Below are 6,000 nucleotides of genomic sequence, written 5' to 3'. Positions count from 1 at the left end.
AGAAACAGTAATGGAGAAGCGGCAGAAAAACAAGAGGACAAGAGAAAGAAAACGTGAGAAGGGGGAGCGAGTAGGAGATAGAGGTGGAGGGTGTGGGAAGGCTCCAGGCAGAGCAAACACCCCAGTGGATCGTGGGTAGAGAGTGCGATGTGTGATGGGGAGGAGGTAGGCAAACACACCGACCTGCGGCCTCCTGCAGCTGGCTGCTGTCCCAGGGTGTGACCCCGCTCACCCCTATTGTCCAACCCAGCTCTGGCCCTATAACACTAACGGTTACGCCGGTACCCGCCCTGGTATTCACACACGGGCGTCACTGTTTACCCTCCGTATCTCCTGCATGTCATGCCTTCACTGTAGGGACCAGGCCTTTCCTAGAACACAACATGCGTGTGTCAACAGCGGCCTCTCTTGCTGAGGTGACAAGGCCTCCAGTGGGCTACAATTACACACACACCAATGTTTTGTTCTTAATTTAATCATGAGAGCGCTGGCCTGGGTCCTGGGTCCTGTCAACACCTTAATCTAATTATATTGCTTCAATCAAGGTCAAACTTACAGTATTAATACTGTGGCTAAGAGAGTGCAGAACAGGCTTTGACCAATATTGGTTTTAAAAAGCCGATACTGATAGCTGGTACCGATATTCATGTGTCATCTGTAAATTTGACCATTTTCATGCCAAAAAATCCAAGTTTTCAATATTTCAGAATTGTATTCTTGTCAGGATGGAAAAGTCTCTGAAACAGCAATTAGAACACGTGACACCAAAACTCTCCATTGCTTCCAATACTAATGCAATTCTTTTAGGTTTAGCAGCTTTTTAAGACAGGGTGACTCACCAGGGTGACACCTATCCAATGGCAGGGGAATTCTGGGATACATTACTGCCTTTAAATGAAGAAAAACAACTTTATTGAACAATTAAATGAATAAATAAATGCGCAAAGAAAATTAAATTTAAAAAAATGCAGGTGTTACAAACTGATTTTATGTAACTGTGATCAGGGAGGAAGGAACTTTCATCATATCTGTATTGAACCACATGACTGGACATGAAACACATACTCATAATAAGCTTGTCCATCAGTTTTCTCTTAGCCAACACACCACGAGTTTATCATTTTTGCAGCTAGTTCTCTCTTTGTTGACATTCAGCCCTCATGCCTTGAGTCTCACTGGATGCAAAGAAAGAAAGTTGCAAGAACGTTGACATGAGAGCAACATAAATCTCATGCAAGAAATATAAATGCAGTTTATGACAGAAGGGAAATGAATGATTGATCACTTGAAACCTGGGGGAGGAGGCACGTGACTGGATTCATTCAACATTAACAGAATACGAGACTGGATAAAACAAGAGTAGAACCTTCTGATATGTGTAAGTACTTTGGTTTAACTATTCTCACAAACAAAATAAGATTAATACTGTCTATCATGACTTTTACTTTGTCTGTTTCAGTGTAACCTGGCACCAATGCAAGGTTAAATAGCTTTGTTTCAATGTTTTTACTTAACCTTAACCTTTATTTAACTAAACCAGGTTAGATCTCCTTTTCAAAGGAGACCCGACCAAAAAAAGCAGCAGGACAAGCATAAAAGTTGCAGAACAACAACAAACAACGTTGTACAGAAGTCAGAATACAGTCCAACTCATATAAAGGAAGGAGCAAGGTGAAACAATGCATAAAAACAAAATAAAAGTCAAAAAAGAGAACAACCCCCACTTCACATTCAACATGGCTGAATCAGTGAACTTCCACATGGTGCAATTTTAATCTGGAAAACTGGGTTGAACCTTACATCACAGCTATGTCACCATCTGGAAGAAATAAGAGTGTGAGACGGTGAAATACGCCCTGAGTTGTTTCTTCATGCTCCTGGGATTGGCCCATTTTGAACAGTGGTGTCTATGATCCACCCTCCTTAATCACAGGCTCCAGCTCTGAGCTCCAGGGAGGAACCCCACTTGTGTGTATGTGTGTGTGTGTCTGTATAAGTACTGGCTGAGCCGGGTCTAGCAGGCAGGGCGGCCTATACATAGATTTAGCTGTGCACACAGCCCCTCTCTGTGCCTCCCTCTAAGGCAGATTAGCTGAATCCAGGATGTGTAACCAATGATTTGAGGCCTACGCTGCAAAAAATGTCCGTCTCATCAAGTCATTTAGTCTCATATTCACTCTTAAAACCATATTTTTCTTAGTTTAAGTGAAAACTTCTGCCAACTGGGTGAGATAATTCTACTTACAGTACAGGATTTTATAAGAAACACATGTCAATATCTTACAACAAGGCAGAATAAGGCAGATAACTCCTAGAGTATTGAGGAATTGACACTTGATTCAAGAAAATTCTTCATTTACATTGCAAACAACTGACTTTATCTCACCCCTTTGGCAGAATTTTGCACTTATTTAAAGACAAATGAACATTTTAAGAGTCAATACAAGATTAAATGACTTGTTAAGATGGATTTGTTTTTACAGTGAATGCAGTGTATGTAAAAACGAAACTAGTTTAAAATCCATTATGGGAGTATTCTCAAATCTCTCTTAGCTCATCTTGTGCACTGATACAATATGATACGATACCCTTTATTATCCCAGGGGAAATTGGGTTTCTGGCTCCAAACAACAGCGCACACCATCTGTAACAGCAGAAAACCCTCAATACATTCACTGGTTATAACATCATTCACATTAATGGTGTCAGAATGACCACAAAAGTTACATTATTTATTTTAACAAAAATGTTGAGCCTACATATACTTGCAAAATGTCTAAGTTAGTTATACAGAATTTGCTTTTAATTCAAGCTTTGGTCAACTGACTCAGTCCAGACATGGCGGGTCGAAGCTGGAGTGGAGGCCAGATTCTACTTTCTTTACTGCAGCTTTCTTTGAATCCACATGTGAAATGCCCCACTTTTTTGTTTGAATAAATGGGGCTTTCATGTAGCTGATTAGTCCTGCCTGAAACCTTATGACCCTAAAAGTCTTACATGGGTAGAACTGTTGTTTTTTGTCTGTGGGTCAACTGCTAAAACTGCTGGATCTACCCTCAACAGCCACTGAAGTAGGCAGCAGAGCCGAAACGTCTGGCTGTTTTTTCTGTTACTCATCTTGAATATGTAAATAAACATTTTCAGCTGAATTGTCCTGAGTGCGGCCCGTGTGTATCGAACTCTACCCTAAACTACCCATACTTATAATTCATCATGTCCTAAATGAGGTTCTTAAGACAAAGTAAGATAATTCGGGTAACATTTTCCTCTGCAGTAACCTTATTCCAGTGTAATAACCTATGGAAATGTATTATAAGTATATGAACTCTGTACTTATAAGGACCTCCCTAATACTTAAAGGAATAGTTGAGGAAAAAAATAAAATGTTGTCATTATATACTGACCCTCATGTCAGTCGAAACACCGGTGAAGTTTGTACGTCCACATAACACACAGCTAGCAGCTAGCACAGCTCTATGGTAGCCTTCTCCAAAACAACAGAAGTGGCTGGGAACTGGTTCTTTAGAGTTCCAAAAAGAAAAAAAAAAAGACAATAAAATGACTCCAAACAGATTGTGCAGCACAATCCAAGTAACAATTTCACTGTGGGTCCAAAAATCCAATGTTTACCTTATTATTTCCTAGATTTTCAAGGCTGACTTGAAGCAGCTAGCTAGCTAACTAGCTAACTTCACCGATGTGAGGGTGAATAGATAATTTTCATTTTGGGGTGAACTATTCCTTTAATGTACCTACAAGGGTGTAAGAACACAATGTTAGTACAATAGAATTAATTCAAAGAATAGATAGAATGCTTCTATTGTGTTTCTGTGCATGGAGGCATTTGCTGAAGGTGCTTTTTGTTGTGGGTTTGTTGTTTTTAATGAAAAAGTTTAAGTACACTCCATGTTTTTAATAAGTTCTTCCGAACTAGCCTGGCAATGAAGGCTTTTTAAATGTTTTTGCTTGAAGAGAGTCTTGAAACTCCTTCTTTCACAACGTATTCAATGTAATTGTTTGTACTTACATTGTGTTGTTACACCCGTGTAAGCACATTAAGAGTTAAGGAGATTTTCATTAAGTACTTACAGAGAATTAGTTTGTCCATAGGTTAATACATGGAGGCCACTGTCATGTGTTGCCACTGAGCGTTATGAAATATTGTAGCGGTGAACACAGGACTACATCCTTGTTTTACAGTAGGCTATTTGCAGAACAAGTGTCACTATTTGACTGTAACTGTCACCGTGTCAACTTCTTCTCAGTTTCAGCCTCCAGTGTACATTGATGAGTGACTGGCAACATCTGCACACACAGCAGAAACCTAGTGGCTATGTATACAGAGCCGAATGTAATGAGACTGATGCATGACACACAACAGGATAAATCCTGTTGTGTGTCATGCAACAGCAACAGGATAAATCCCCTTGGCAGTTTGGCAGAAGGAACTGAGCTCTTTCTTGTCCTCACACCTTCACCCCACGGTGCTTTTATCATTATTTCAGTGATACACAAATATAGGAGGCCACTTCACTGTAGGAAAATTTGAGACTTATCTCTCACCCATGCCGGGGGATCCCCAACCAACTTTCCAAGTCAAAAATAACCAACTCTCTTTCACCTAGTGGCAGAAAGATGATGTACAGAATCGACTGACTTGACCTGTCTTTTCTCAGTATATCATGTGAGTGACTCAAACTTAAAAAAAGGAAATACTCACTGGGAAGTGCATAGGCCCTCCTATTTCCTTATTTCCTTTTATGTTTTCAGAAATGTGACAAGCAAATCTGCCTGTTAACTTTCATGCATGAGCCCACAAGAGCCTTGACCTATTTGATATCCTTAATAAAAAATAAAGGACATCCTGTATTTGATCCTGTTTTCTTTCTCCCACACAATCGGTAAACATGAAGACTCCCAAATAAAAAAATAAAAAAATAACCTCCCCGGCCTCCACTTCCTCAGATGTTGATTCTGAACTGCTGGTGAAGCTATGCAAACAGGCCCGTGTTTGCTCAACCTCCTGCAGTAACTCCTGCTGAGGTGACAGACTAGAGGGCAAAACTACACGCTGTAAACCCTAACAGCTTCAGGTACGGCAGAAATGTAAATCCCCCTCTGTTTGAGGACAAATAAGCGCTTCAGGAAACTCAGGGTGACAGAGCCTAATTGTGAACTTGCTTGATGTTCTTTTTCTTCGACAGCTGCCGGGGAAGCCCTGTTTGACTTTAGTGGGACACCTTTATCTTTAACAGTATATGACTGTTGGCGCTGGTGCCGTGACACACAGATGGGCAATTTCAATGTAATGCTCAAAGGTGACTGAGGACTTTTATTGTGATGGCATTTCTCTCCGTCATGAATCATTGACGTGCGTAATTATGTGCGTCAGTGATTCAATTATTAATCAGTCATTCACAGTAAAGGAGAATAAAGGGTAAAGTATTAAACAACTAGAAGGAAATTGGAGAATGTAAAACTCTGCCAAAGCTGAGCGGTTCTCCAACTTGCTGTCACACCCAGAGAAATCATTCCTATCACTTAAATTTTAAGTTAAATTGATTTCTTGACCCTGCAAACATACATTTAGGATTTAGAATCAAGTCTCTATCTTTGTTAGTTTCATAGTTATGGCTAAGAAAAGATGCCCAGATCCGGATCACCACCAATTTATAATCAATTGTTCATTGGTACAAGGCTGATCTGTCCACCAAATTTCATGGAAATCCTTTCATATGTTTTGGAGATATCCTGCTGACAGACAGACAGACAGACAAACTAACTGGGGCGAAAATGTAACCTCGATGGCAGAGGAAACAAAAATGAAAAGAAATACATTAAAATCATTTGAGAGACCATCAATAACAAGAAACTTTCAGAGGATATAGCCAAAAAAAAACTACTTCATGTGCTGCCACCATACATGAAATCATCACTCTAACAGTTTGCTTATTCTCATGCATTCTGTCAATCAGCAGTCTTGTACAGGAAACAGGAAAA

This window comes from Centroberyx gerrardi, chromosome 8 (assembly GCF_048128805.1).
Source record: "Centroberyx gerrardi isolate f3 chromosome 8, fCenGer3.hap1.cur.20231027, whole genome shotgun sequence".
NCBI classification, from domain to species: Eukaryota; Metazoa; Chordata; class Actinopteri; order Beryciformes; family Berycidae; genus Centroberyx; species Centroberyx gerrardi.
This window is presented reverse-complemented; position numbering follows the sequence as displayed.